Source organism: Erpetoichthys calabaricus, chromosome 2 (genome assembly GCF_900747795.2).
Source record: "Erpetoichthys calabaricus chromosome 2, fErpCal1.3, whole genome shotgun sequence".
NCBI lineage: Eukaryota > Metazoa > Chordata > Cladistia > Polypteriformes > Polypteridae > Erpetoichthys > Erpetoichthys calabaricus.
The window spans coordinates 290,399,413-290,421,803 of record NC_041395.2 but is presented as its reverse complement, the minus strand read 5'-3'; the positions used below and the strand labels follow the sequence as shown (position 1 = coordinate 290,421,803).

Genomic DNA, 22,391 nt, shown 5'->3' with positions numbered 1-22,391 from the left:
TCAAAGAAACAAAACTCTTAAACGTGTGTATCTGGAAAAACAAAAACGGGGGCTGGCGAGCGAAGCGAGCAGGGGGCGAAGCCCCCTAGTATAATAAGAACCTATAAAGATACAGATTTGGTTAAAACTTATGAAACTGTTTAACATACATGAAATCCAGTTCTTTATTTATTGTTAAACAACATATTTTCCTAGTGATAGTAACACTGAACAGAGAACATATATAGTATCTACATAAATATAATACAAACTACGCGTGTATTCTTCCACTGTGGGCATACGAGTTGCCTCTGAGGCAGACAGGGGCAGACAAAGGGACAAAGTAGCTGGGAGATGCCACCAAAGTGCCATGTCTGTGAGTGCTGATCTCGAAGTCGCTTTATTTACTGGCTTCTCTGGTAGTCCCAACCCTTCGGACCACTGAGCACTTCTTTGAGATAGAATGTGTCTGTGGTTAGCGGAGCAGTAGTGTGCTTTGGGATGTTTTGGTTACCTAAAGTGTGCCACTGCAGAAAGGAAAACTGATGTAGCACAAATCTGGGTTTGGCAGATGCCTGCAGAATGTTACCTGGTGGACTGCACACAGCAGGGCTATTCAATTACAAATTTAGGTGGGCCAAATTTTCAAACCAGAAAATTTAGCTGGGCCACACATTTTCTGTGGCTGGTAAGCAGCAAATAATTAGAAATTTTAAACACACAAATGAATGTTATTTAAAAACAAGTAATGTTTATTCATTGCTTCCCTTTTAAATCTGGTCACATCTGACACAGGCACATCAAAAAGTGCATAAAGAACAATAAAAAAGAAGTAACTAAATAGAATCTGAGGTATTAGCAATAACTTTTTCCCCACTTTTGAAATAAAAACACGTTTTGGTCATAACTGAACTAGACACATCTCAAAGTGCATAAAACAAAATAGTGCACTGTATTAGCAGTAACATTTGATTACCTTTAGAATTAAAATATTTTGGTTAGGTAATAATAATAAAATTATTTTTTTACATTTATATAGAGCTTTTCTGGACGCAAACCCATAATCTCCTTATTGCAAGGCAGCAGCTCTACCACTGCACCAGCACATCTACAGTACATGACCAGGGCACATCACAAAGTGCATTTAACAGAATAAAAAAACATCAATGCTATCAAAGCTGTCAGTACACAAACCCATAACAAGGGACACATTTGAATACGTCGTCACCTGCACACTAAGGGAGCACAGGTTCATTTTAAATCACTACACATGTGAGTAGGCATGGCTTTGTCAAACATTCTGCATTATGTTGATATTGTGATGGGTCTTGCTACTGAATGGGCTTATGGTGGAGTCTTACAGAAAAGCTCTTTCTGAGGGGAAAAAATGGTAAAAGAGCAGGAAGAGGCAGAAAAGAGGAAGGCTACCTTTTTTTTGTTTTTGGAGGTTGAAATGTGTTTTTCTTGGTTTTTCTGGCAAGACCTCAGGCTAGGCCACTCGGAAGTTGCTTCTGGGCTGCATGTGGCCCCGGGTCACCATTTCAATAGGCTAGGTGTAGGGCCTACTGTAAGGTTTGGTGGAGGTGGTATAATAGTCTGGAGCGTTTTTTCAGGTTTTGGGGTAGGCCCGTTTGGCTCCAATGAAAGGGTACTGTTAATGCTACAGCATCCATCCATCCATCCATTTTCTAACCCGCTGAATCCAAACACAGGGTCACGGGGGTCCGCTGGAGCCAATCCCAGCCAACACAGGGCACAGCATTCAAAAACATTTTAGACAACTGCACACTTCCATAATAACGTCCATGATTTTGGAATGGGATGTCCAACAAGTTCATATAGGTGCAGTAGTCAGGTGTCCACAAACTTTTGGCCATCTAGTGTATTCATGGCTCCAATAAGAGCACACTTTATTGTTTATGAAATGCCTCAGGATGGTAATATAGGTGCAGCCATAAACAATTTCCTACCATATTTCTATAGCTGGAGTTTATGTAGTTTAAGCCTGTAAGCATGTGGCTAGGGTTAAACTGGCAGCCTCATGCCATACCATCTTTTACCTTGCAAAAGACAATACTCAATGGAATAGTGCAAGTGCCTTACTTCAGCTGGATCTCAACCTCCATATTTAGAGCTGAGAAAAGTAACATTTGCTAGAGAGATTTCTACTGCATGCTGACTGCACAGCAACACTGGCCAGAACTCGTAAGGTTCTGTTCCACAGTTAAATAATGCAATTAATTCTACATGATAAAATTCAGAAGCAAAAACAAAATACATTGACAGTATTATATACAAACTAATCATGCATGTGGGTGAATGTGAAAGGCACTATAAAGAGGAAGAATGACTGATTTGACAGACTATACAGTGGTGCTGCCAAATAAATACCTATGGATATGAAAACACAACACAACACGCCAACCCAGCATAATCTAAAGTGCACTGGATGAGATCGCCTGAGTCAGCAAAGTCCCCCCAGAAAAAGCTGGAAAAAAATATGTTTGGGCAGATGAGTGTCAAATTGCAGACTGGGATAAGCAGTTTTTGCGTTTTATTTTAAAAGTTGCATACGTGTCACCAGAGGAGCTCCATGTGTGTAGTATAAATTTAAATTTCTGTTGAAAATTGCTTAAGAAATCTTATCTTGGTATATTATGCAGTTTGTGAGCAGGCTGCATGATCTCAGCACATCGGTGAGGTTTTATTTTGCCTCTTCATTCATATTGCCATACTATACCTTACATATATTCACCCATTATCAAATCTGAATATTTATTTTGTAAATCAGTATTATTTTGCTCTACATTATATATTGCCCCATCCAGAGTTGATCCTTGCTTTATGCCCATTGCTGCCAGGACTGACTCAGGCTCCCATAACCCCGCAAAGGATTAAACACATTTCCAGACTGATATGTAGATTTTTGCACTAATTTGAAAATAAATATACTGGTAGTAGTGAAAAAAGTGAAAACATATGAAAGCATAAAAATATGCTGCCCAGGTTTATCATCCCAGTGTGCCCAGGGCCATGTATAAAAAATGCCGGACGAACTTAAACTTAATGAATTTAACAGTACACCTCACTGACTTTGACTGTCAGGGCACATTTGGCAGATGATTTAGCAGCTCAGCTTGCCAACACCTGACAAGCTACAGTGTCCTTGGCAATACTGGCATGGAAATCCAACAGAAGGATATCATCAGCAAAGTGTAAACTTTTGATACTTGATGCCATCCATGCATTAGTTCAGACAGGAACCCTAAATCATCCAAACGCTAACTGAAGTACGACTTTTCTATGAAGAACTGTGCAAAGCAGGGCATCACAGTCAGACTGCAGGACATGAGCAACCCTGAGCGCCACATTTACATTCACTGCATGTGCTCTTTGTATCTCAGGCAGTACTAATAGGAGGATTGTGTCCTGGCATAAGCAAGCTAAACAATAGATTAGGGTACAAATCCACATAAAGAGAGGCTTGAGGCCTGAAATAAACTTACTCACATTTAGTGAGTCAAGGCCAATCTTTCAACATGACCTCTAATTTTTGTTTTCATTGTTCTTACAAATTTAATTGACTCAATGACAATTATACATTTAGTAAACAATGGGATCTGAACTGACATCCTTATTATTTACAGCTCAGCTCTTTACAGTGGCCACCACAGATTGAGAGGGAATCCTTGCACAGATCTACTCTTTTTCTTTACAAACCTGAGGAGATCATAAAAACCTAAGATTCTCAAAGTGCCGACCCAGCTGCACAAAGTGCAAGTCTACATTTCAATTCCATTTAATATAGTGCTCTTCATAATACACTGAATCACAGGGTTCTTAAAGTGTGGGCATCAAAATGCTGTGCAATCCAGGATAATTTAGGAATCCATTAGTGAAGGAAGCAGTGAGACAGACAAAAGAAAAAAAAGGTTTAAAAAAACTCCAAAAGAGGTAAGTTACCTTCCTTCATGGGTAGTACTAGGGTGTTGTACCGTGTTAGTCATTATGAATGTAGAGAAAAGCCAAGCAAGATGACACCTTTTATTGGCTAACTAAAAAGGTTACAATATGCAAGCTTTCGAGGCAACTCAGGCCCCTTCTTCTTACATCTTGCCTGAAGAAGGGGCCTGAGTTGCCTCGAAAGCTTGCATATTGTAATCTTTTTAGTTAGCCAATAAAAGGTGTCATTTTGCTTGGCTTTTCTCTACTTCCTTCATGGGAAAAGAGTGGCACTCCAGTGTTGTAAAGAGATGTACCTATTAATCTTTAACTTATTTAGCTCCTTACATAACAAGCACCATCACAAGACTCTTTATAAAGCAAATAAAGCCATGTTCTAATCCTTTTGACTTGTTTTAGAAGAATCAGATTCACAGCAGGAGGAAGCCCTGCACTTAATATGGTCCGTCACAGGACATGTGCGCATTTACTTTGACAAGCCCAATAAGAAAAGCCAAATATTTTTACACAGCACTAGAGGGCGCTACTGCATGTAATGCATCAACTACTATGAAATTTGCTTGAACTTTACAGCAGCACCACATGTCGCATTAGATAGGCAGGTAGATTTAAAGGCAGTGAAAGTGAAATGTAGTACTTACCAAGACTACAATTATGAATTTGCTTAAATCACCCTTTGGTATGTTGTGCTGCACTGAACTGCATTACTGTGTGCTTGCTTTGAAACCACTTTTTTTTTTTTACTGATAGTGTCTAATCCATTGTTGGATCAGGGCAACATCGGGACCAAGGCAACAACTAGGCATGATCAGGGCACACACCTACATGGGACAAAGTAAGAGTAACCCATCAACCTAAAAACAAACACCTTTGGTAAAACGGAAGAAAACCCTGCACAGACAAGTGGAATACACTGTAGGCAGTAGGAATAACTGCCATGCCACCAAGTCAGAGCACCAGTCCATCATCCCCTGCTGTGAAGTGTAACATAGCACAACAATCACAAACCTGTCAAATGCAATTCACGGTCACAAGGGGCATCAGCCTATCCAGGCAGCACTGGGCACAAATCAAGAAGCAGCCTTGGATTGGGTCCAGTTAGGCACACATCCACACCACTATTACTCTGGCCAATTTAGATATAAATATAAGAAATTATTATTATTCAGGAGGTGCAGTGGTAGCGCTGCTGCCTTGCAGTAAGGACATCTGGGTTCGCTTCCCGGATCCTCCCTACACGGAGTTTGCATGTTCTCTCCGTGTCTACGTGGGTTTCCTCCGGCTGCTCCGGTTTCCTCCCACAGTCCAAAGACCATCAGGTTAGGTGCACTGTCCCTAGTGTGTGCTTGGTGTGTGTGTGTGTGTGTGCACCCTGCGGTGGGCTGGTGCCCTACCCGGGGTTTGTTCCTGCCTTACGCCCTGTGCTGGCTGGGATTGGCTCCAGCGGACCCCACGTGACTCTGTGTTAGGATATAGCAGGTTGGAATATGGCTGGCTGTCCTTGAGGACAACCCACACAAACACAGGCAGAGCATCCAAAGCTAACACAAGCAAATCTGAACACAGGATTTGAACCATCATTCCCTGACTTGTTAGGTTTCATTTTGTCAGGCTTTTGGTTTGCACATCTTCTGCTAACCCACAGACAGACAACATGATAATGATGTCCTTCTCAGCTGTCAGGTTGCCTTCATTTTTTAATCTAGGCTTTTTAATTTTTTTTTGTTTAATTATGGATTGAATGACTTACAAGTATAACGTACTGTATATAAATGTAATTTATTATTATTATTAATAAGAAGCAGAACAGCAGCCATTACCAGGCTCTCTATGGTTGACTAATTGCCCTTTAAATTCTCTTTCTCCTCTTCCCACCATCCTTAAGTGTGATACCAGTTCTCTTCATGCTTTCCACCTCCACACCCAACTTCATGTTCTTCACCACCTCTGGTCCAGTCCTTCTCTCGTTCACTCCATAGCACTTTTGGAGTAAATGATTTATTGCCTCCTTGCCATCAGGGTGGTTAGATGTGTATGGGAACCCGTTGTCCTGGTTAAGCACAGTGTACACAGATATCCTGTTCATGCAAGGGGACAGACAGGAGGCGGCAGATTTTTTATGACTGAACAGAGTGGTTTAGCGGCTCAGCTTTGCCCACTCCCTGCTGCTTTCTGTAGTGCATCACGTAAGCTGCTTTGTGCTTTCTATTAAACATAATTTAAATACATTCTTGTTTATCATGGTGTCAGCAAGTGGCAATGTGTTGTATGTTGGTTGGACATGCAGGTAAGAACTGACAAAAATACTACTACAAGATCATGTCACATGGCTTTTAAACAGGCACCATACTCATTTGATATCAGGGTTCTAAATAACACATGTCTCAAGTGGACCTGCTAGGGGGGTCTCACATCACTCTGTGATGTCTGTGTTCTCTCACTGTGTTGATCGTCAAATTTAACTTCAATATGGCCAAAAGCCAGTCCTTTACTCTCAACTCTGCTCCTTGTCTCAAACTCCGTACATAACGGACCAAACATTTAAATTCTACTTTCACCCACTTAATTTGTCGAACTATGCTATCAATTAAAGAGGAGTCAGCAGCTATCCCATGCAAGGCCTACACCAACCCTGGCCAACAAGGAAGCAAGTCTGTCATGCACAGAAAGCGGACAACAGTCTCTCAGAATGGAATAATTAGGAGTTACTCACTTGCTCAATACGCACCTTTTTGGGACATGACAGGAAAATGGAGTACCTGGAGAAAAGGTGCAATGGACAAAGAGAGAGAGCTTGCTAAATTCATAAATCGAGCGACACTAGGCCAGGTACAGTATTGTATCCTAGCCTTTGTAGGTGTGAGACAGAAAAGCTGACTGATGGAACAACAGGCTGCTAAATCTGTAAGAATCAGCTGTACCAAGAAAACGGGGGGGGGGGATAAAGTGGGATTTGTGCCATGTCATGCTGTGCTGCTTTGAGAAGTCAAATAATATTGATTATTCTAAAATTAACCCAATTCAGTCTTTCAGGTGGCCAGAGTTGGGCCCCAGTCAGGAAACAGACCTGAACAGGGCACCAGTCCATCACAGGGCCCACTCGCACATAACCAACCTGTAATCCCATACTGACAATGGCAGAACATGCAAACTCCAGACAGGCAAAAACGTGAACCCAGGATGCTGGATCTGTGAAGCTGCTCAACTACCCGCTGCAATGTTGTGCCACCCCTCCAAATAAATTAATACGTGAAAAACTGACCAAAATGTCCAGATATTAGCCTCCCTTTTTGTTTTGCTAACTTTTCCCTAAAATAGTGTGGACAAAAGAAGAGGCACGCATTTAGTCAGATGTGCTTTAACAAGCAATGCAAAAAGCAAAAAGCAGAAGCTAAACGGGCACAGGTGACTGAAGGCAGCATGCAGTACAATAAGCAGCACAGTCGTCTTCCTTTTTGCAATAACAGGCTTACCACCACGTAGTGAAACTGCCTGAAGGCAACAGACGCTCCCAGCCGCCAAAACCAATTTGTCACAAAGTAAACCTTGTGTCCTTCCTCGATGAAGTATAATAAACACTTGAGATTCTCTGCCTCATGCAGATCACCGACTAAAATGTCATCTTCAGGATGAGCAGAACAAACAAGTATCAAAACTGGGCAACTTTTAATATTCTACAACAGAGTCTGGCATGTCCGATGACAGCAGCGTCAAAGTTATGGACGGAGATCACCACTGGACATACTAAAGACGTTCCAGATATAGACTTTTCAGAATTTGGACATAACACAAAAATTAAAGAGCAGGAAATTACTGAGGCCACCTAAACAATACTATAGAAAAAATAGTCTTCTCAACTGGGCAAACCCTGGGAAATGTAGAGTAATGTAAACATATATGGAGCTTTAATTATAAGCAGAAATCTACAAGAAGGAATCTTGAGAAAGGATTAGAGGTTGAGGTTTGTGCTTACACAACATTCACATCCTCAGGGTAATGTGTAGAAGAAATAAAAATGGTAAATACAACACATACAGTATATCCTAAAACCACTGAGGAACATTCTGTTCATACTGTTGTACACTAGTTAGAAGCACAACTGGAGTGGGACTTACTGTCTTTACTGTCTGTCTCCAAAGAAAATGTACTGCCATTGGGCCATCTTCAGTTACTCCAAGTATGCTGAACTAGAAATGTTAAATGACGTTTGCCAAAAAAATGCAGTCATCCATCAACCTGATGAATCCACTTCACAGTCAACGAGAAGCTGAAGCCTATGCCAGCAGCATTGGGTGTGTGACAGGAACAGCTATTCCTTCACAGGGCACGATCAGACAGACAGACAGACAGACAGACACACACACAGACACAGTGCCTCACAAGGCCTACTTAGGATCATGCCATTTTGGAGTGTGTGGGGTGAAAACCTGCATAGACATGAGAGGAACACACAAGCTTCACGTGGCCAGCAGGAATTCGAACCCATGGCTTTGTGGCTGTGAGATAGCCGCACTGACAAGCCCAACAATGAGCCGCAAAAAAGAAAATTCATCAACTTAAAAACAGCAGAGGGCTTTGCTACACAAATAAGCCCAAAACTCAAAATACAAATCCAGGAGGACGCCACTCGGACTTTAGTCATCATACTGGCTCACCATGCAAGACAGCTGCTGGACCAGCTCATGCAGCTTTTGAAAAACTAGAAATAAACGCTGTGGGCTCAATTTGTAAAGTGCTTGGGGGTGGCGTTTACTACAGGAAGGCAGCACTACATAAAATGAAAGTTGTTTATTTGGAAGGCTGTGAAATTTATGTTGTTACGCTAGAGAACTTTAAAAGACAGCATCTCAAACTCTTCACCTGCCTTTGTTTCAGCTTTAAAATCATCAGTTAAGCCATTCCTACAGCTCTGTACCACCTGCAGAGGGTACAGAATTATAAACAGAATAATGTCAGTAACATTCTCTGACTTGTTTAATCCTATTAAGGCACGCAGGGGTGTTGGGGTCCATTCCAGCAATATTGGGCACAAACAGCCCTGAAACAGTGCCAGCCCCTTCGGAGAATCCAGTCACAACCCCAATCTTAAATCGCCACCAAACATAACCAGCATATCTTTAGGAATACTGGAGGAAAGCCCAAGCTGACAAGCCCACCCAGACAACGAAAGAGCACTGGACCTGAACCCATGACGCTGGCTCTGTAGGATAGCTGAGCTACGCAAGCTGCTGCACTACCCTCGGCACATTTTGAGCAAATGTGTTTTGATTTGATCCATCTAAGATGTGAAATATGTGACCTAAAGAAGTGATCTTCTAAGTCTATAAACACCAATAGTTAACTGAACTGAGAATTTTTTAGAGGGAAGCATAGCAATGTTTTTGGTCAGTATTAGGAATATTTTGCAAGTCTTACTCATAACACGTCAGTCCTTTTTCTTTTCAGCTCAATATCTTGGAACCCAATGAATTACTTCCACAGTTTATTTGTCTGTACTTTCCTATTGTGTCATAGCTGCACTGCCTACCTCTCTTTTCAATTAGTTCCTTTTCCAATGCAATTCCAGAATAAAGATCCCACAGAATGCTGTTATGGCACCACCTACTTTAACTGTACCAATAAATAGACTTTATCTTATATAGCACCTCTCCATGGTACCCATGACCCTGACCTGGATTAAGCAGATGTCATATCTGACAGGTTGATCTTCCTTCAGTAAGCACCATCCCCAGCCCATCTGCAGCTGTAATATTTCTCACGCACAGAGCTCACACACACACATAAGGACTTACTCAAGTTTGCACAGCAGGTCTGGGGGAGCTGGGGACCTGAACCCAAATCTCTGTGGACTACATCTTAGCACTTTAATCACAGTTCAGCTCAGACCATAATGAAAACTCATTTTCTAGCTTCTGCAATTCATTTAAGCATCCATCCATCCATTATTCTTTGACAGTAGCTATAAAGCATATTCACATCTTCTTGTATGTTGTCATGTGCTACTGTGTTGAAAATGGAGGTGTGTTATTATTTCAATGGGATTAGTTGAAGAGCACCCAACTGGTCATCTCCATTTACCCAAACGGGACCATATCATTGGTCTCCTGACAGGCTCAGTCATCCCTAATCACTGCCAATGCAGTATCCTCGTGAGTTCATGGGATATGACAAAAGGCCTCAGTGTCTGCCAGGGCATCCCTCCTGGGTAATGACAGTAACCACCAAAAATGTTTAAACCCATCAAACCCATTTCTGAAGCTTGCCCAAACTGACCTAAAGTTTCCATAATCCTTGGATGGGCTGGGCAAGGTAGGACCATTCCGGTGAAGTGAGACATTTTCTTTGTGGGGTTTGACTGAGATGCTTCTTAAGGACCAATGGCTTCAGTAAATCAGAATGTTAAATAAAGATCATTACACCAGAAAATAAAAGGTCAACAACTAAACAAAAGGAAAAACAAACTCAAAGCCATTAGACAAGCAAAAGTCAAAAACTAACACTTTTCCCTAAATGTCAAGAAACTAACACGTTTTCACCGACGAGAAATTCCTTTATTTCTACAAACTACACACAATTATTGAGCTTATGGCTCACCCTTAAATGAGATGGCAGGTAAAATCCCATCACCACGCCCCCATAATGTCACATGATCTGGTGCCACCAGGACACACCCCCAGGGCCACATGGTGCCATAGCAACCAAGTAAGTGTCCAAAAGCGTCAAGTCATCAGAACTAGAAAACTGTATGAAAAAACAAAAGCAAAAATGTCAAGAGTTCCTTATTTGTTTGTAGTTACTGAAAAGGGACAACAACAAAAATAAAAAAGTGAAAGCAAACTTCAAGAAATCCTCCTAAATGAGTTACAAGTGAAAAACTGGAAACAAACCAACTTGTGTTCGCCATCCTTCCCTTGATATTGTCAGGCTCTGCAAGTCTGTGTCGCTACTGGTTTCGCACCACTGCCGCTTGTAATTTTTGTGACTCGCCATTTCAAAATTGCTCGGGCTCCCAATTTTCCATTCCGCCACATACTCTTGACTGGACTAACTGGCTGTTCAGGCAGGAATGAGATTTGGGGTGACTGTCGTGCTGACCAGTGAATCCTCTACTCTGTCCCCGATATGTGCAGAATGCAACTGCTGTGCCACCTGCATTGCTCTCCATTTTGTTGTGTCCAGTTTCTCCCATCAATCTTCCTAAGTTGTCTGGTGAAGACAAGAACCAAACACCATGACATACAAAACTGTATAAAGACAATTCCAGGACAGGGCTGCAGAGGGTCAGCATTGGGTGCAAGGCAAAGGCCAAGCAACAATGTCAATAAGCCACACAAGAGAAGATCTTTGGACCAAAAAACTATGCAGACCTCACACAGAAGATACTCGAGGTGGAAATAAACCAGAAAACATGAACTGCTGCTCCACCACTTTGAAAACAATTAGTGAATGAGCCTCGAGTAGACACGAACATACGTACACAGACTTCAGACCATCAATATGGCACAGAATTAGAATGTCAGTCAAAATGAGAGTGCATATCACCGAACACTCTCACGCCCTCTTAACCCAAATGAGGGTCACACAAGCTGGGCACAAGCCATGAACCAACTCTGGATGAGTGTCCAGCCCACCACAGGTCAAAATGATCAAACAGAATTGTTAAATGGCAATATTTCACAAATTGGCTAAACCTGCCACTTTCTGGTATACTCACGACATACACATACAGTAATTTCCCAAAATGTCAGCTTTGCTACAGTTTTCATAGCATAAATAACTGGCGAGTGTGAAGGGCAGGGCTTAAAAATCCTAAATGAACTTAACGGGAAAGGGGCAAGAAAGAAAATGTACACAAACAACAAGGTGCCATGAACGGGCACAGCATTAACTCCCAGTGACTCTAAACAAAAGGCCCTTTGTAAAAATCAGAAAACAAGGATGTAACAAGTATTAATGTTAAATAAATAAATGGTAAACACTGATAGCATCTGCTGTGTGGTTCTGCAAAACTAGTACCAGCAGGAGCTTACCTGATCTTAAGAATCCGAGTACGTTTTGAGAACTCCTATTTTTCCATGCCAATTTTGAGATTTACTACTACTTTATAATTCATGCAATATGTACATTCTTTTTAAATTTGGCAGCTTGTAAAATATTCTGAACCACTTTTACTAAGGCAGCATGCAAGAATAAATTAAACTGACTGTTTCATGCAAACTATAATTAATTTCAGTTTCAGATAACATCGTTAAACCCTCTTAATACAATTCAGGGTCACAGGAAGGACAGGGCCCAGAAAACAGCCGTGGGCACAGCCAGTCCACTCACACACACCAAACTGGCAACATCGACTAATCTGACCAGCGGGTCTTTGGGGGTAAGAGTGGAAACTGGAGTGCATGTAGGAAAATCCATGTAGACACTGGGAGAACATGCAGACTTCATACAGCCAACAAACGCTGGCTCTGTGAAGAAACCACTACAGCAAAATACGAGTCGTTTCAATTTCGATGTATTATTACATTGTACAAATGCACTTCCAGGAGTGAGCGCAGCAAGCTGTACTATAACAACAACAAATAGGAAAAAAATGAAATGGTGAAACATCACATAAACCGAAAACACCGTGTTCCTGGAGGGAATGCTACTCCGTTGGACCCTTGAACAAGGCCCTTAACCTGCAACTGCCTCGGGGGCGCTGTACAAATAGCTGACCCTGCATTTAGACCCCAAAACTCTGTGTCTTTCTGGAGAGTAAGTTGGGGTATGCAAAAAATGACAAATTTCCAATACAAGAAATTGTATATGACAAAAAGATGATTAAAAAACACTTAAAAAAAACACTAAATAAATTCACATCAGGAACTGTATGCCAAAATGATACATGTGTATTATATATCTGTATAAATAAATACACACATACATACAGACCCATCCACACTTACTATATATTATACACATACACAACTTAGCATACAGTGTGATTATAGTGCCTTCAGAATTCATTCGGACCCCTTCACTTTTTACACCTTTTGTTATGTTGTTATCCTTATGCTAAAAATCATTTAAATTAACTTTATTTCCCTCAAACAACATTCAATACCCCAGAATGACAAAGCACAATTTTAGATATTTTTGCAAATGTATTAAAAATAAGAAATGGACATAACGGATCGAGAGAAGCATCCAGACCCTTTACTCAGTACTCCGTTGGAGCCCCTTTCACATTGATTTAACCCAGGAGTCTTCCTGGATGTGATGCAGCAAAGCTAAGCATACCTGGATGTAAGGATTTTCTGCCATTCTTCTCTGTCAGGATGGATTGAGACCATCGGGGGACGGCTGTTTTCATGTCTCTCCAGAGATGTTCAATGGGGTTCAAGTCTAAGCAACTCAAGAACACTGTCTTTGCTTTGTGCTTTGGGTCACTGTCCTGTCAGAAGGTGAACCTTTGACCCAGAGCACTCTGGAGCACATTTTCAATAAGGGTATCTACTGTATGTACTCTGCTCCATTCAGCTTAGCCTCAACTCTGTCTACTAGTCTCTACTGCTGAGCAACAATCCCACAGCATGATGATACCATCACCATATTTCACCACTAGAATGTATTGCACAGGTGATACAGCAGTGCCTGGTTTCCTCCAGACATGACACTTAGACCTTAGGCTCAACAGTTCACTCTTGGTTTCATCAAATCAGAGAATCTTATTTAATCACTAGAGTTCTTTAGGAGCTTTTTTTTTTTTTTTTACCAGCTCCAAGCAGGTTTTCATTTGTTGTCTGGCCACTATGTCATAAAGTCCAGATCAGTGGGATGCTGCAGTAATGGTGGTCCTTCTGGAGGTTCCTCCTATTTCCACAAAGATTCCCTGGAGCTCAGCCAGTGTGGTCATCTCTTGTACCAAAGCCCTTTATGCCCAGATTGCTCAATTTGGCAAGTTGTGCTTGTTCCAAACTTCTACTTATTAAGAACTGTGGAGACCACTATGTTCTCAAGAAACTTAGATAGTCATTGTCACTTTTACAAAGGAACAATGAAGGTGTAGTCGACTCAGTGTGAGGCGTAAGAGTTAAAAAGACAAGAAGAAAATAATAAACTGAATAGTAATAAAAGTACTTTACAAAATGTACAAATTGCACGGGTTAAATGTACAAATTGCACTGGCTGACTTAAGGTCTATATTGCTCATTGGGAGAATGATATGGAGCAGTTTTATTCTGAGTTCAGGGCCATGATTGCTTTTGGATAAAAGCTCTTTTTAAGGTGGTTTGTCCTGGTTTTCATTGCTCTGTATCTCTTGTCCGATGGCAAAAGCTGGAAGAGGCAATGACTGGGATGTGATGAATCCTGTGAAATGTATATTGCTTGAAAGCAAATTTTTTGTAGCTTCCCTCTGATCTGTGAGTTGACAGAACCATGTCTCTCAGCTCTGCTGGCAATTCCTTCAAAATCATGGCTTGGTTTTTGCTCTGATCCACATTATCAACTATGGGACCTTAAATAGACAGGTGTGTACCTTACCTAATCATGTGCTTTTTAAAAAATTGGCCACAGGTGGACTCCAAACAAGGTGGAGAAACATCTCAATGAGAATTAACTGAATGGGATGCAAGTGAGCCAAATGCCAAGTGACAAAGCAAAGTGTCTGAAAATTTGGGTCAGTGTGAGATTTCAATGTTTTTATTATCAAAGATTTATAAAATCCTGTTTTCACTTTCTCATTGTGGGGTATTAAGTGTTTGATTAGGAAGAAATTAATTTAAATGATTTTAGGATAAGGCCATAATATATCAAAATGTGAAAAAAATGAAGAGGTCTGAATACTTTCTGAAGGCACTATATATTCAAAAACAAATATTTATGTACAGAAATACATACCATATACAAAAAATATACACACAGACATCCATCTTCCCAACCCACTTATCCATGGCAGGTTCCTTATGGCACATAGAGCTTATTCCAGCAATCCAGAGGCACAAGGCAGGGTATACACAGGGGGAGTCAAAATTATGTTAACATTTGAATGGCGGAAACAATTTATTCACAAAACATACTTTATATGTACAAGATGATTTACAGGAATGTCTCAACCTGTTTGCCATCATGTTCAACACACAAAAACCAATGAGCAACATTACCATTTAAAGCCTGGGCGCACATTTCACGGGGAATAGATGATACCACAGTCCGTATTCTGTCCTTCAGGTCATTGATATCACAAACATTCCTGCTATACACGCGCCCCTTCACCATACTTCATAACCAGAAATCACAGGGTGTCAAATCAGGGGAGTGTGGAGGCCATGGCAATGGTCCACCCCAACCTGGAAATTTGTAGTTGAGATAAAAATAATCCATTACTGTTAACATAATTTTGACTCACCTTACCCGGTATATATATTATATATATACACACACACACATACATACATACATACATACATACATACATACATACATACATACATACATACATACATACACACACACTCGTGTACATTCGAGAATGGTTTTAAGTATAAATTGTGCACAAGGTCAGCCACGAATATTGTAGTCAAAATGGTTGGATTCCATGAATTTTAAAAATCTAACAACGAAACGTGAAACGCACAACGATCTTCTTTCGGATCGGGCAGCCAACAACCCCGCAGTTAGTTAAGACAAGCAGCCCGCCGTCCTTAACGCGCTCAATCGTCCATTCCATCCCTTTCTGCACATGCGGGGTGCCGGTGTACCACATCAACTGCATGACAGGCGCCAGTCCCCGACGAGGACCCAAGTATATCTCAGGACACAGCCACATTGTGCCACTGCACTTCTCCGCCTCTCGTTTCCTAAGCAGGTACCTCACATGTGCCCTCCAAGGAGACGCCTGGTAAACTTTTATATTAAACAGATTGGGTGTAGGGAGCGTACACGGCGGGTTCCCGGGTGTATTCCCATGCGGAGAGCCCATTTCTATGCGTCCACCTGACTAATCTCATCCACAAATCCACTCAGACAGACAATTAATTCTGGCAGATGGGACTCGCTGCGCCCGGATCCTCTTGATGGGATTTCGCTCACCTCTGCTTGCGCGGCGCTCACCAGTTTGACGTGGGCACAGCTTGAGTGGGTTGCCTGGAAGTTCCATTGCACGACGGCCCCTTTCCGTGGTTTCTGCATGTTTCAGTACATTAGTGGCTGATGTTATTTCTCTTTCTTTGGTCACTCGCTGTACTGTACGCCTTCTTTCCCTGTTGGCTCACTGCTATGTCTGACAAGTTCGAGTAGAGCAAACACGTCGCGGCGCCTCTGCTCGCCAGTCTGGTTCAGGGAACGCTGAACAGAAGACAAACAGGACGCAAGCTTTTTTTATATAATGTATCCACATATTTCACATTGCGGTTACGTCCACGCACGAACAAGGTTTAAGCACAAGCCAACTCAGTAATTAAATAAAATTTCCTTTAGATTTCCTACACTTGTTACTGATTGGTAACTTTTTCTTGCCGTCGGAGCACACCATTTGCCTTTCAATAATAAAAAAAAGAAAAGCCGTCAAAAGGCACTCAAACTTACCTTGTGTGTTGTGCTCGCGTCGCCGTACTTGCTCTCCGGGCAGGCGCTGCTATTACCGGATCCAAAGGTCTCAGTCGGAGAAGGCAAACACAAAGGCGAGCCAGGCGGAGAAGTCCGAGCCGCAGAAGCTCTCCTTGTCCTCGCGGCAGAGCCGTGCGCTGGTCACGCGCATCTCATCGCGCCCTCACACACTTCCTTCTTGGAAGGGACCCGTCTGGCCGTAACCTTGTTGATTCACAGACTCGGCACCCCCGTCGGCTCCGCTGATCTCACTTGCTCGTTCGCTTCGGGACTGCAGGACAAGGGCGGCTGGGGAGGCACTAGGGAGGACTCGGATAGCCGACAGACGGCGGCGTCCTTCTGATACTCTGATACCTTGTTCTTATCAGCAGGGCAGCGGCATCCTGCGGGGAGACCGCAAATAAACGTGTGATGTGTTGGGGAGGTGGGAAAAAAACGCTCTTCGTAACTTAAGATGGCATTGTGCCGGGCGGCAGACAAACGTGTATAAGGCTGGTGAAAAGCTAAGCTTAAGGACATTTCAATTAGGCCGGTCTTCTGTAGATGCCAAGCTACACACGTCTGGGTACGAGTGGTTAATTAAGGGTTTGTCTTTTGCTAAGCAAATATGTATTTTGTTACTTCTAGATTGTTATGTGTTCGATAAAATGACATTGTGTTATAATTCAATGGGCGTAGGGGGCGGAGCTTACCTCCGCGGCACTGAGCAACGGGCAGGAGCCAACTCTGGAGCGCTAATTGACCTCATGTCACAGTCACTGGACCACTTCAGAATCGCGAGTCTGCCTAACATGCTCGTCTTTGGGATGTATGAAGAAAACCAGATGACCTGCATAAAAGATAGAAAAGGCACTATATAATACATTGATACATCGAAAGGGATATTGTATAACAGGAGTGATTAATGATAGATATAAAAAGGTTATAGGATAGAGAGCGATAAAGAGTGGCTAATAATGGATAGAAAAAGAACTATATGGTAGATACAGGATAGAAATGGGCTATAAAGCAGATAGAAAAGGCATTACATGATAATAGAAGTGTCAAATAACAGATAGATATGGCATGATTAATGATAGACAGATAGATGTCACCAAACCACTGCAGACAATGCCAAATTCCGTGGTACGTCTGATGTTCCATCACCTGAGGTGGGCACATGTCACTCCTCATTTCAGATCACTGCATTGGCTCCCTGTAGCAGCCTGCTGTAAGTTCAAAACCTTGATGCTTGCCTACAGAGTAGCAAGTGGCTAAGCACATATGGCAGATATATATGGAGATACTTGTGGGGTCTTATGCTTCTTCTCACCCTTTCAGGTCTGCCTATGAATGGTGCCTAGTGATGCCACCTATGCGTGGTATCAAATCTCAGTCTGGACTCTTCTCATGTGTAGCTCCTAGCTGGTGGAACAAGCTCCTCCATTCATATGTCTGAGCCCCTCAACGTGATTAAGAAGACTCTTGTTTGGTGAATTTCTGTCAAACTGGTATCAGCTGTTAGGTTTTGTAATCTACAAATTGTAACTACAATAGCTTGATTTTTGTTCCAAGCTCTTTAGTTGTGATTATTAATTTTGTACCCTTGTTCTGTAACACTTGTTCCTAGTCAGTTCTCCAGACTGATGTTTACTTGATTGCGTTGACCTCTTTTTTTAAGCTGTTATGGATAAAAATATCTGCTAAGCAAACAAATGTAAATGTACACAGACAGAAAAAGCTGCTATAAAACAGACAGACAGATAGATAGGAGGGGCACTATATAATAAGGAATTCAATTAATAAGGAGTTTTGAATAATAAATGCATATAGATACACACTTATGTGAGAAGGTAAGCTGGGACTAATGATGGCTAGATATCATTTTGCATTTTTCATACTTCTTTAACACTTTTTCATCACTTTGCATAACAGACAAAAATTAAACTGATCTTTTTAAACACTGTTCTCATTGTAATTTGTTTTCATTGATTTTATTTGTGTCAGTCTGTAGGTAATGAGAACACCTTTCATTTATATTTCTTAGCCTTAAGCAACCACTTTATATTCCATAGGTTATCGCAATGCAGAAAGGGCACCAGCAGCGGAGATTTCTATGACATTTAATTTCACCACACCATACCTCTTTGTATACAGAATACTTAAACAGACCATTTCCAGATTCAGATCACCCATTTTGTTATTGAATATTCTTCTGTGATGCTGTGTTTGCTGTTGTACCCATTGACTTCTGTAAAAATGAAACATTCCATATAGTTCATTTAAAAAATCAAATCATTAATGACTAATATTTTCCTTAGTTAAAAGTGACATTTCTTCTATATTTAGATTTCTTAAATGTGACTCAGGGTGGCACAGTGGCTCAGTGATTGATACTGGCAGCTCACACTGCCAGAAGACCTGCTGGGGCACCATCTGTGTGCAGTCTGCACATTATCCCCGTATCTGCATGAGTATTTTTCTTCTGTACTGAAGTTTTCCTCCTACATCCAAAAAGCACAAGAGTTACATTGATTGTCATCTCTGAAATGGCTGCACCAGCTTGTGCTCGAGTGCACCCTGAAGTAGACTGGTGTCCCACATTGTGCCCGGTGCTGCCAGGGTAGGCTCCCGCCCAGGCAGGCCTGAAGTGGATTGGGCAGGTTTAACAATGGATGGATGGTTGAATGAAAATGACTCTTTTATAAGTTGTCTCATTTGATAACCTCCAAACTATACAGAAAATCTACATTTGTCTTTTAAAGACTTGGAATGACAGAAGGCTAGAGAACTGCAGCAGTGTACTGTGTGAACTTCACTTAACCAAATGTGCACTTGGTACAAATGATAATGAAAATGTGATGTGAAATTCATACATTACAAAGGATAAAAATAAAAATATTTATAAATTCAGTAATACTGGTCCAATGAAAAGTTATTGGTAATAATGAACGTGATAGATGGATATATAAATGTATTATTATGTAATAGATAGATAGATACAGTTAGGTCCATAAATATTTGGACAGAGACCACTTTTTTCTAATTTTGGTTCTGTACATGACCACAATGAATTTTAAATGAAACAACTCAGATGCAGTTGAAGTGCAGACTTTCAGCTTTAATTCAGTGGGGTGAACAAAATGATTGCATAAAAATGTGAGGCAACTAAAGCATTTTTTGAACACAATCCCTTCATTTCAGGGGCTCAAAAGTAATTGGACAAATGAAATAACTGGAAATAAAATGTTCATTTCTAATACTTGGTTGAAAACCCTTTGCTGGCAATGACAGCCTGAAGTCTTGAACTCATGGACATCACCAGATGCTGGGTTTCCTCCTTTTTAATGCTCTGCCAGGCCTTTACTGCAGCGGCTTTCAGTTGCTGTTTGTTTGTGGGCCTTTCTGTCTGAAGTTTAGTCTTCAACAAGTGAAATGCATGCTCAATTGGGTTAAGATCAGGTGACTGACTTGGCCATTCAAGAATTTTCCACTTCTTTGCTTTAATAAACTCCTGGGTTGCTTTGGCTGTATGTTTTCGGTCATTGTCCATCTGTATCATGAAACACCGTCCAATCAATTTGACTGCATTTAGCTGGATTTGAGCAGACAGTATGTCTCTGAACACCTCAGAATTCATTCGGCTGCTTCTGTCCTGTGTCACATCATCAATAAACACTAGTGTCCCAGTGCCACTGGCAGCCATGCACGCCCAAGCCATCACACTGCTCCACCGTGTTTTACAGATGATGTGGTATGCTTTGGATAATGAGCTGTTCCATGCCTTCTCCATACTTTTTTCTTTCCATCATTCTGGTAGAGGTTGATCTTGGTTTCATCTGTCCAAAGAATGTTTTTCCAGAACTGTGCTGGCTTTTTTAGATGTTCTTTAGCAAAGTCCAATCTAGCCTTTCTATTCTTGAGGCTTATGAGTGGCTTGCACCTTGCAGTGCACCCTCTGTATTTACTTTCATGCAGTCTTCTCTTTATGGTAGACTTGGATATTGATACACCTACCCCCTGGAGAGTGTTGTTCACTTGGTTGGCTGTTGTTAATGTGTTTCTCTTCACCATGGAAATGATTCTGCGATCATCCACCACTGTTGTCTTCCGTGGACGTCCAGGTCTTTTTGCGTTGCTGAGTTCACCAGTTCTTGCTTTCTTTCTCAGGATGTACCAAACTGTAGATTTTGCCACTCGTAATATTGTAGCAATTTCTCGATGGGTTTTTTTCTGTTTTCATAGCTTAAGGATGGCTTCTTTCACCTGGATGGAGAGCTCCTTTGACCGCATGTTGTCTGTTCACAGCAAAATCTTCCATATGCAAGCACCACACCTCAAATCAACTCCATGCCTTTTATTTGCTTAATTGATAATGACATAACGATGGACTTGCCCACACCTGCCCATGAAATAGCCTTTGAGTCAATTGTCCAATTACTTTTGAGCCCCTGAAATGAAGGGATTGTGTTAAATAAATGCTTTAGTTGCCTCACATTTTTATGCAGTCGTTTTGTTCGCCCCACTGAATTAAAGCTGAAAGTTTGCACTTCAACTGCATCTGAGTTGTTTCATGTAAAATTCATTGTGGTAATGTACAGAACCAAAATTAGAAAAAAGTTGTCTCTGTCCAAATATTTATGGACCTAACTGTAGATGGAAAGGAAAGGCACTATATAATAGGGAACATTACCAAGGATTCATACCAAGGACACTACAAAAGAAGGAATCACACAGTTGGGGAATAATTTGACAGGTGAGTGTGTCAGGTCACAAACTCCTTGGTGTTTTTTTGCCTTCATCTCAATGTTCGGCTGGCTGAATCCTCATGGTGTTGCACTTTGATCTGTGTATCTGTCCATACAATATCAAATCTACTTAATGCAGTTCATGGTTGAGGGCGTGGATAGAGCCTTTCTCAGCGGCTCTGGGCACAAGCAGGATCCCACCTTAGCCAGAATGCCACTCATTCAGGGTTCAAAATCAATAATCCAAGAAGCATTTGCCCTGAAAATAATGTAGCTGTGCTTTTGGGCTTGAAAGAATGAACTTCTACAGGTACATTCTTCCTCTAAATGGTTTCTTTCATTCTTTATGGAATATTTTGAGTTTGTTTTCATACTTGACACCACTGCATTAACTGCAAACTTAGATTATAACTCAAAATGAGTCCTCCTCCTCCTACTAACCCTTTGTATGCTATCTGAAGCTGTTTCTCCTAAATATGTCTCTGTCTTCAAGAAGATTCAACACCATTATTTTTTTTTTTATTTTTTATTTTTTTTTGTTCTTTGTTTCGCCTTATACAATTTCTTGTATTAGGAATCTGGTAGTTTTCGCATACCCCTTGGGGTCAGAGCGCAGGGTCAGCCATTGTACAGCGCCCCTGGAGCAATTACAGGTTAAGGGCCTTGCTCAAGGGCCCAGCAGAGCAGTGGCCTTTTTTGGCAGTGACGGGGATTCGAACCGGCAACCTTTGGAATACCAGTGCAGCTCCTTAGCCTTAGAGAGCATTATGTTGCATTATAAAGTAATCAGTCTTTACTTTTTATAGCACCTTTCATTCACAGACTGGCTCCAATCTCTTGATATCTAATAGCAGCAGACCTGAGCCTTACTGTCTTTTTGTGATTGAATTCAGTGGCGATGTGACTTTTGACCTTCCTCCTCCTCAAGCTACTGGTCATATTATAGTCCTGTTGGGCCACTCTGAGATCTGTACCTGCTGGACTGCCATCACACCACAAGTCCCAGCCAGGTCTCTATGGTCGGCTATTATTAGCTGACTGATGGAGCTGCTGCTGACATTCTGCTATCTACTGCTTGTGACTTCTCGTCCTTTGCTGCACAATCCATCTTAAGCTGTCAGAAAGCACTGGATG

At 41.5% G+C, this 22,391-nt stretch overlaps 1 protein-coding gene across 2 annotated transcripts in view; it reads right to left on the bottom strand.

The window, feature by feature from the left end:
• LOC114647180 (leucine zipper putative tumor suppressor 2 homolog) overlaps nt 1-16,895 on the bottom strand; it is a 219,088-nt gene extending 202,193 nt beyond the window's left edge. The window contains exon 1 of one of the 2 annotated variants that reach the window (XM_051922451.1): nt 16,500-16,895. The gene's annotated coding sequence lies outside the window, so the exon portion shown is untranslated. The remainder of the gene's footprint in view (nt 1-16,499) is intronic. The other variant, XM_028795751.2, reaches the window with a different exon arrangement.
• Nucleotides 16,896-22,391: the final 5,496 nt, after the last annotated feature.